Here is an 11,152-nt window from a genome sequence, read left to right as displayed (position 1 = left end):
TTTTTACCAGTGAAACCAATATAACATCTCCACATTCACAAATATACATTTCTGACATTCAAAAACAAAACCAAAACAAATCAGCGACCAATATAGCCACCTTTCTTTGCAAGGACACTCAAAAGCCTGCCATCCATGGATTCTGTCAGTGTTTTGATCTGTTCACCATCAACATTGCGTGCAGCAGCAACCACAGCCTCCCAGACACTGTTCAGAGAGGTGTACTGTTTTCCCTCCTTGTAAATCTCACATTTGATGATGGACCACAGGTTCTCAATGGGGTTCAGATCAGGTGAACAAGGTGGCCATGTCATTAGTTTTTCTTCTTTTATACCCTTTCTTGCCAGCCACGCTGTGGAGTACTTGGACGCGTGTGATGGAGCATTGTCCTGCATGAAAATCATGTTTTTCTTGAAGGATGCAGACTTCTTCCTGTACCACTGCTTGAAGAAGGTGTCTTCCAGAAACTGGCAGTAGGACTGGGAGTTGAGCTTGACTCCATCCTCAACCCGAAAAGGCCCCACAAGCTCATCTTTGATGATACCAGCCCAAACCAGTACTCCACCTCCACCTTGCTGGCGTCTGAGTCGGACTGGAGCTCTCTGCCCTTTACCAATCCAGCCACGGGCCCATCCATCTGGCCCACCAAGACTCACTCTCATTTCATCAGTCCATAAAACCTTAGAAAAATCAATCTTGAGATGTTTCTTGGCCCAGTCTTGACGTTTCAGCTTGTGTGTCTTGTTCAGTGGTGGTCGTCTTTCAGCCTTTCTTACCTTGGCCATGTCTCTGAGTATTGCACACCTTGTGCTTTTGGGCACTCCAGTGATGTTGCAGCTCTGAAATATGGCCAAACTGGTGGCAAGTGGCATCTTGGCAGCTGCACGCTTGACTTTTCTCAGTTCATGGGCAGTTATTTTGCGCCTTGGTTTTTCCACACGCCTCTTGCGACCCTGTTGACTATTTTGAATGAAACGCTTGATTGTTCGATGATCACGCTTCAGAAGCTTTGCAATTTTGAGACTGCTGCATCCCTCTGCAAGATATCTCACTATTTTTGACTTTTCTGAGCCTGTCAAGTCCTTCTTTTGACCCATTTTGCCAAAGGAAAGGACGTTGCCTAATAATTATGCACACCTGATCTAGGGTGTTGATGTCATTTGACCACACCCCTTCTCATTACAGAGATGCACATCACCTAATATGCTTAATTGGTAGTAGGCTTTCGAGCCTATACAGCTTGGAGTAAGACAACATGCATGAAGAGGATGATGTGGACAAAATACTCATTTGCCTAATAATTCTGCACTCCCTGTAGTGCTGTTTGGCAGGAAAATGGGTCCAGTGATTTACAAAATACAATACACCATATTATATGATTGGAAATACAGTATATAAGACAAAAACAATTTGTACAATTCTAATGAGCTTCAATGGCAATATCTCTTTCTTGTCTTTAGTTTAAGTCGTTATCAGGAATAGTTCTCCAGCACATTCAAAGCTCGGATGTTGGCTGCCTTTTATTCTGCTTTCTGTCAAGATTTTTCTGCACTGCTTTAGTACTTTTGAGCTCGGGCTCTGAGGAGGCCAATCCATGACTGTTGGTATTCCGGTGTTTGTGTTTCTATCCCAGTGTGCTTTTATTAAATTTCTTGTTGGTATTACGTGGTGGATCAAAATCCTTTTCTGTGTCTGTAATTTCATCAATTTTGACAAGATCCCCAATACCTTTAGCTGATATGCAACCCCAAACCACGACAGAGTCTCAATCATGTTTTACAGATGGCTGTAGACGCTCACCACTGACCTCCTCTGTACACATTGATAACGATTTGAACCAAAAATGTCAAATTTGGATTCTTCACTCCTTTAGACCTGTTGCCACTGATTTTTATTTCAGTTCTTGTGTAATTTGGCACACCTCAGTCTTTTCTGCCTGTTTCCCTACTTTAAGAATGGCTTCTTGGCAGCCACCCTTCCAGAGACCATTTCTGAAGATGCTTCAGTGAACAGTAGATGGATGACTTTCAGATTCTGCTCACCTGCTGTCGATAGTTTTTAATGCCTGATCCTTGTTCTTTTTCGCTCCACTTGTTTCATCTGTTTTATTTTTAAGGAAACACTTCATACTACACCGAGATATCTCACATTTTCAGCTAATATCTCTGGTAGTCACCTTGTTTGTGCGACAATATTATATTATAGGTCAAATTGGGTCATTTGTGTCTCTTTTCATAAGTTCAGCTTAAGAAATTGGAATAAATTATGTGCCTTTTGTGACAGCCTGCTGGTAACAAAGTGACTAAAGATACAATTTTAACTTTTTATTTTATATACTTAATCATTCATGGTCAGCAGTAGGTGGTTTAAGAAACAAAAAGGCATTCTTCTGAAAATGAGTGATGAAGGCAGGCTTCAGGTAGCCTGACGAGCTGGGGTGGCTGTAACTCAGGAGGACGAGCAGGTCATCTACTAATTAGAAGGTTGGTGGTATGAGTCCTGGGCTGCTCCACTCTATGTGCCAAATATCTTTTGGCAACATAGTAACCCAAAATTGCTCTCCAATGCATTCATCAGGGTATGAATGTGTGAATGTTAGATAGTAAGCAATTATGCATAGAAAAAAAGTGCTTGTATGAATGGGTGAATAAGGCAAGTTGTATATAGCGCTTTGAGTGCTCAGGTAGACAGAATAGAAAAGAACAATCCAATTAACATTTACAAGTTTAAAAAGACAAAAACTCATTTCAAACAATCATGTGCTTATTACTATGTCAGATTGGAACCTGTTGTTGTTTTCCCAAATGGCCATAGGAGGGCAGCACTGATCTAACACATTTTAAACATTACTGATATACTGTAATTGGGCACCCGATTTATGTCCAAACAGAGGTTCATTATTTTTCAGTAAGGGTAATGTCACTAAAAGTAACATTTAGCAACAAATCTATCTTTAACGTGCTCTCATGACCGCACCATCAGTATCTATCCACGCTGCACCCAAACAAGACTATGTGAGCAGTGCTGCTGTCCTGGAAAAGGGTCAGCGGTTAACAATAGAGTCACGAGTTATTTGGCTAGAGGCCGCTCAGCTCCTGCGAGATCAGACTGCATTCCTTCTCCAACCTAAGTACTTGGTCATATGGGGTCACTTGGGGGTCATTTGATTATTTGGGTTTCCTCCTGTATGCTGTAGGTCTTTACCTTTTTGTATAAAACATCTTGAGGTGACTGTTGTTGTGATTTGGCACTATATAAATAAACCTGAATTGAATTAAATTTTAAAAGGGAAGGAGAAATAATTGCGGTGGAAGAGAAAATACTAATAAAATGTCATATTTAACTGAAAGTCAAAGTTCAAAAGTGGAAGTACTTTGAAATGCTGGTCAATCAAATTGTGTTTTTAAAAAATTGCACTTATGTATATCACTCACTCTGCAATTCCCTGCTTGACCCATGGTAGTTGGAGGCACAAGTAAACATTACTCTGACCGGGGGGTCCTTTCTTAATCGACTTAATCAGTGAACAATAACTGCATTAATGAATGCAGACTCATGCTCGGCTCTTTCTAATGAGAGGAACGAGGATTGTGAGAATGTTTGAGCTTAAGTTGAGCGTGAAAAGGATTGTCTGGTGGTATTTTTCTTGGCTGCCTCGTCTGGTCAGATCAAAGATCAGCTTTGGGCGTATGAACTCGAGCTCACTGCTCTGGCTGTGGTCTAGACCTTGTGATTTGGCCACAGCACCAAATGCCCTCACCAACTTTGTGACAAACCCACGTTAAGAGTTCGGCTGGAGGCTAAGCATCATCTTTCACTCGGCTTTCGTGTTTGATCTTCTTTTCTCTCCTTCTTAGGTGTCAGGATGTTTTCCTTTAATCATTGTCAGGCTTCAGTGTGAGCTCTTCCCAGGTCTTGGCGTGTCAGCGTTGTATAAGAATAATGTGACAGTTCAATGATCCATGTAGAGTAATTTTCGTATTGCTTATGTCTGTTCATAATAAGCTTATACTGTAGGGTTAAGCAGCTGAGCTATTCTGCGCATTAAAGTTGCATCAAAGAGCCTAAACGTTGTGAGCACTGAGGCAGAGATACATGATCAGTTTGTTTGAATGCAACATGGTGCAAAAGCTGCCATCAGGGGCAAAGAAAGGATCCGTTTAATTCTGGTGCTAACCCACGTCACTTCTGAAAATTTGAGGCAGTAAATCTCGACAAAGGCTTCGTGCTTGCAGAAGATCTTCTAAGTTATGAAGGTATAAAATAATTCCCATCTCAACTAAGAAATTTATTTCATTCCAACTATGTACGTGGGATTTAATGTATTCTCTTCTATCAGTTAATATTTATTCAGCAAAAAAACCCCAACTTTAATCTGTAGTTTCCTGAATGAAGATGGTTACAGGGTACAACTGTTCCCGATTCACTTCTGGTTGAATCAGGAATGCTGCAGGAATGTTCATGAGCCTCTCTTCACATGAGACTCCCTGGATCTTTTAATTGGAGCCTATTATGTCCTTTTTCAGCTCCACATTTTTTATTTTTTTTTAACTCTACAACAGTAGATTAGTATGATTCACAGTTTTAAAACGTCCCTATTGGCACATGCAAAATCAGAAGCTTAAAAAAAGCTCATACTCTATGGATTTTTATTAAAAATACAAAAAAAGTAAAACAAAATGTTAAAATAATAATTAAAATATGATTAAAGGTGAAAGACTGTAAGTCTTGTTTATCTTTTAAAGAAAAATATTATTCCAACTTCTCACTATGACCCACAGCTGGAGAAACAGTTTTCTCTCCTTCTTTTGATTGGCTGCCCCTCATACACAGGTTTGAGCAGCAGGTGGGCGGGGCTGCTGACAGTCAGGCTGAGATGACTATATTTATTCTGTAGCGTCCAGTCTATCATATTTGAGTTTTTGAGTCCTCTACGTCACCATTGTGATTCCCCCCCCCATAAACGTGATCCATACGTAGGGGTGGGTTTTTATAATCGATTCATCGATTAAAATCGATTCTGGCTTGGATAACGTAAAATCGATTCATTAAAATCCTGAATCGATTTTTTAATATAAATTTATTTTGTCCGAAATGCCAGAATCTCTGGTGACATCTCACAAAATTTCAAGAACCACCAAACAGTAAATGAGAGCAGGTACAGGGATTCTGCACATAGACTTAAACACACAGCGCGACCCGCGGATCAGAATCAGTTAGATGTCGCCTTTCTCACAGTCGGGGCTGAAAGCCGACAGCTCGCTGATCCGGGTCCGCGCTTTGTGTTCACGCCCTTTATGCGCTGATTCTAAAGCTGTTAGTTTGATCTCTCTCCAAACAATATTGACCGAATCAGCAGCAAAAGAAGATCCAAACGCTTCACATAAACATTGTCATGAATTCACTCTTTTACTGTTTTGCTTCCATTGCGATGCGCAGCTCTCTCTCTCTCCCTCTCTCCCCCCCCCCCCCCCCCCCCTCTCTCGAACAGTTTCGCTTTCTTCATTATTCGCTTGCTTGTTACGCACCAGTCTACCGTAGTTTACAGGCTGTCGGCCGCTGTTTTTTCCCCTTTTACATTCTTCCGAAAAGAAAACCTCATTTCTGCTGTTCAATACTGAACAAATTGAAACTTTTTAAAATTATTCAAAATGCAAAATGCTTAGCCATGTCTCTAATAAAACCGCTGTAACGTCAGAGGTAATGTTGATTAATTAATGGTTTTCTTTCGTTTTTGATGTACTGCAGAATATTTTTATAAAATCCCAGGCCAGGAAAATCACCTTCATGTTTTTCTGTGTTTTATCTTCAGCTACTTTGACACAAAGGCATCCGCTGTGATGCTCACACCTTGGATAAAGTCTTGAGAGTGTCAGCTTCCTTTTTATAGATACAAAAATATGTAAATGTCCTGATCTGAATTATATCTCTGACTGTCAAAATTTCCCAGATTTAAATCGAATCGAATCGAATTAAATCGAATCGTGGATCGAATCGATTCGGGACCTTGTGAATCGGAATTGAATCGATTCTAGAAATCAGTGACGATACCCAGCCCTATCCATACGATCTGACAGTTGCACTGCTACTCTGACTGAAACTACACAAATATGTCAAATGTAGCAAAAATTATACAATTTCAAACTCACATTGGCGTTTATAATAAAGGACCGATCTCTCCTTTAAGCCCTTAACCGTTTGTTAAATAAAACGAGGCAGTATGTGTTCTGATTATTTTTAGAAATCAGACACAGTGTTAACATTTCTGTTACTTTGTGTGTGTGTGTAGTCGTTTTTTTTTTTAGCTCGGGATTTATGGTTCAGGATTGTTTTTGACTGATGGAAGTGAGGTAGTGTCTACTGTGTGCCCCCCTCTACCCCCTGTGAGTGTTAGTAAAATGCTGCAGGGTCCTTTTAGGGGCCTGCTCACTCACCTCTATAGTGGCACTAAAAGTTGCAGTAAGTTACAAAGGAGCTTTTGACTGGTTATGAATGGACCACTGAGTGACGTCTCTACCCACCACGCTGTCATTTCCTGACTTAGTCACGAAGTGTTGTGGTTGACACTTTGGCATATTCTTACAGTTGAATGGCGAACTGTTACATTGATTGGAACGGGGAAATCCGCTTGCTGGTCTTTTTTCAGTGTCTACGTGATGGTTGGACTGTGCACTCACTGGGGGTTCTTGCTTCAAGCACAGCGCTGTTTGACAATGTCATTTCAACTCTCCAAAGACTATAACCAGACTTATCACAACAACATTAACCCAGCACAACAGACGCTATATCAACAATTCGACTGCCCTGTACATATTCCTCCTCTTTCCCTTGTCCTCTGAGGTCTTCCCTTTAAGAAGGGATCTGTTTTAAAGAGGAGACGATACATGAAAAGCAGCACAGAAACGAGATTAAATAAAGACAAACAAGTGTGCTGTCTGGGAAAGCCATTAAGTGGTGTAAGTAAACGTCGGCAGTGGAAATAAAAGGTTGATGGGGTCGAGCGGAGCAAGTTTGCGCTGTACTATGTGTGCCGCGCATTTGCTGATGTGAGTATTTTTACGTTCCCATAGATTCCCTGAGTGACTGTCGGCTCCTGGAGCTCAGTGGGCTCTGTGGAGCGTGAGTGTATGCTTGGAGGGGTGGAAGTGTGGTGGAAAAACAGCATAAAGGGCAGAAGCCTCCTAACACTGAGGCCCCTGTAGTCCACTCTGGGTCATCTCCAAGGGTAATTCCAGCTTCACACCAGAGTTGTTTATGAGTGCCACCAAATCTGTGTATATGAGTGCGAGAGCTGCACTCTAAAAGATCTTTAAACATAGTAAACATACCTTGTGTGCCACAGACTGCTCCCAAACACGAGGGGACAAGTAATACCTCTAAAACACTTAAGTTGGCTTTATTAAACATTAGATCTCTAGCTGGGAAAACATTTTTAATTAATGATTTAATCACTGAGCACAGCCTTGATTTTATGTTTTTAACTGAAACTTGGTTGGACCAAAGTAACAGTGGAGCTGTTCTCATCGAGACGACCCCTCCTAACTACAGTTTTATCAGTGAGGTCAGGGCGAGCAGGAGAGGAGGAGGGGTTGCTGTCTTATTTAATGAATCATTTCAATGTAAGCAGCTATCTCCTGGAAGTTTTCAGTCTTTTGAATATGTGGCTTTACAGCTGAAGGCCCCATCCAAAGTTGTGTTTCTTAATGTTTACAGGCCTCCCAAATACTGCACAGACTTTTTTAATGACCTCAGTGAACTGCTGTCTGTGATCTGTGTTAATTTTGACTGTGTAATTATTGCTGGGGATTTTAACATTCATGTGGACAACCCTCAGGACAAAGGGACTAAAGACCTGAGTAACACTCTGGGCAACTTTGGGCTGACTCAGCATGTAGCAGAGGCCACACATAATAGAGGACACACTCTTGACCTACTGATCTCCAAAGGCCTGAGCATTTCAAAGGTTACTGTGTCTGATGTGGGCCTGTCTGATCATTACTGTGTTTTCTTTGAAAGTAAAATCTCAGCCCACACAAATATATCAACAACAGTGATCACAAAACGGTGTATAACTGAACACAGTAGTGCAATTTTTAACCAGGTCTTCCCATTAACACCTGACCTGTCCAGAGGGTCAGTCAATGAGCTCGTCAATAGCTTCAATGCTAACATGTTAAATGTAATGGACACTATTGCTCCCATTAAGGTGAAGGTTATCTCTGGAAGGAAGAAGTCTCCATGGAGAAACTCCACACTGGTGAAAAATGAAAAAAGAGAGTGTAGGAAAGCTGAGCGCAGATGGAGAAAAACAAACCTCCAGGTTCATTATGACATTTATAAAGAGAAACTTCACAATTATAATTTACAACTGAGGAATGCAAGGAGGTCCTACTTCTCTGACATCATCACTAAAAACAGCCATAATGCTCGGGTCTTATTTTCTACAGTTGACAGGCTAACAAACCCCCCTGTGTCAGTGGCAGCTGAACTTCATTCGACCATGGCCTGCAATGACTTTGCCAAATTCTTCACTGAAAAAATCCAAAAAATTAGACAAGCAATTGGTACATCAACAGCAGATCCATGATATGTACTGTGTCCACCAAAAAACTGTTTAAACACCATGAAACAGTTTCAACCTATTAACAGCAAAGACCTGGAGGACATCTTAGGTCAACTGAACTCCTCCTCCTGCTGTTTAGATGTCCTGCCAACAAGTTTTTTCAAAAAGGTCTCAAAGACTTTAGAGTCAGACCTGTTACAGATCGTCAACTTTTCTTTATTATCAGGTGTGTTTCCAGAATCACTAAAAACTGCTGTAATCAAACCTATACTGAAAAAGGACAATCTTGACAAGACACAAATGAACAACTACAGGCCGATCTCAAATCTCCCGTTTTTAAGTAAGATCATTGAAAAAGCAGTTTCCCAACAGCTCAGTTACTTCTTAAAACAGAATAATTGCTACGATGCCTTCCAGTCAGGTTTTAGACAGAACCACAGCACTGAAACCGCTCTGACCAAAGTGTTTAATGACATATGTCTGAATACAGACAGTGGAAAAATGTCAGTCCTAGTTTTACTGGATCTCAGTGCAGCATTTGATACAGTTGACCACAACATATTACTCAAACGACTGGAGAACTGGACAGGTCTTTCAGGAACTGTACTAAACTGGTTCAAAACATACGTAGAAAACAGGAAATACTTTGTATCAATAGGTAACTTCACATCTGAGCAGACAAGTATCACATGTGGAGTTCCCCAAGGTTCCATCTTGGGACCCCCTACATGCTCCCACTGGCACAGATTATAAACAACAACAACAACAAAATAAACTATCACAGCTATGCAGATGACACACAAATATATATCACAATGTCACCAGGAGACCGAGGCCCTGTACAGGCTCTTGGTAAATGCATTGAGGAAATCAATGACTGGTTGTGCCACAATTTTCTCCAGCTAAACAAAAACAAAACTGAGGTAATAGTCTTTGGCGCCAAAGAAAAACGATTACAGGTCACCAGAGAACTTCAATCTATACATCTAAAAACCACAAACCAGGCGAGAAATTTGGGTGTAGTGATGGATGCAGACTTAAACTTAGAAAAACACATTAAGACAATAACAAAGTCAGCTTACTATCACCTCAAGAATATATCAAGGATAAAAGATCTGATGTCTCAACAGGACCTGGAAAAACTAGTCCATGCATTCATCTTTAGTAGGCTTGATTACTGTAACAGCATCTTTACAGGTCTACCTAAAAAATCAGTCAGACAACTACAGCTCATTCAGAACTCTGCTGCTCGAGTCCTCACTAAGACCAAAAAAGTGGACCACATCAGTCCAGCTCTGAGGTCCTTACACTGGCTGCCTGTCCGTCAGAGGATAGACTTTAAAGTTCTGATGCTGGCCTATAAAGCTCTGAATGGTTTAGGACCAAAATACATCAATGACCTCCTGACCCAGTATGAACCATCCAGATCCCTCAGGTCATCTGGATCCGGTCTTTTATCAGTTCCCAGAGTCAGAACCAGACACGGAGAAGCTGCATTCAGCTTTTATGCTCCTTATATCTGGAACAAACTCCCAGAAAGCCTCAGATCAGCTGAAACACTCAGTTTATTTAAATCCAGGTTGAAGACTCACCTGTTCTCAGCTGCATTTGAATAAAGCACCAAATCCACACTTTAAGCTTAAATTTCAAAACTTACATTTAACTACTGATTTTATCTACTGTTCTGATTTTATCTGTTTTGATTTTATATACTGTTGTTTGTTTGTTTGTTTGTTTGTTAATTAGTTAGTTAGTTTATTTGCTTGTTTTAATCAATTTTAAATCATGCTTTTTATTTGTTCTTGTTTCTAATGTCTCTGTAAAGCACTTTGAATCACCTTGTTGTTGAATTGTGCTATACAAATAAACTTGCCTTGCCTTGCCTTGCCTTCGTCATGGTCAGCTTTATACATTTGTGCCTTCGACCACCCGCTGTCCTCGCTCAGCTGTTGTTTGTTGTCACGGGGCCGCCTTCAGCTCAGAGGCCACTGCCCGGCTCTTAGTGTTGATCACTAGATGAAAGCAACGTTGAAGAAGGGTACTGTAATAGAAAGAGACGAGGGTGGGTGTAGCTTTGCCACAGCGAAACTTTGATTTTTAATCCCTGAGGGTACAAGTAAAGCTGACATGTCTGTCAACAGCTTTTTCTTAGGTTGCTGCCGGTCCTCATTAGGACTGCTGAGGGGAGGAGAGGAGACCGGACTAAAAGAGAGAGGGTTGTAGTGTAGGGGGGATTCCTCCTACAGGATGTCATTGTGGGGTGGGAGTGTTAGGATCCACAATACCCTACTGTTATGTAACCATCTTCCCCCACTGATTGTCCTTTATCTTTCTGTCAGTCTCACCTTCCAAGTCAGAAATAGATATCGTACATTTGCCTGTTTTTAAAAGCCCTGGGCTGTAACTTTGCACCCTAAATGTTATCCCTAAATTAACTTGCATAATTTTGACTAGTTTGCATGCCTCTCCGATGATTGTAATTCAAAATAAAACCCGGCCATATCCTGTCTCATAAACACTGTGATTTCTAACAATCAGTATGTCTTTAAATCAGATATTTGTAAAACTTCCACTCAGAACTTTGTCAAA

This window comes from Mchenga conophoros, linkage group LG22 (assembly GCF_057382185.1).
Source record: "Mchenga conophoros isolate Kocher_MC1m ecotype Shallow Benthic linkage group LG22, M_conophoros_male_GT1.1, whole genome shotgun sequence".
Taxonomy (NCBI): Eukaryota; Metazoa; Chordata; class Actinopteri; order Cichliformes; family Cichlidae; genus Mchenga; species Mchenga conophoros.
This window is presented reverse-complemented; position numbering follows the sequence as displayed.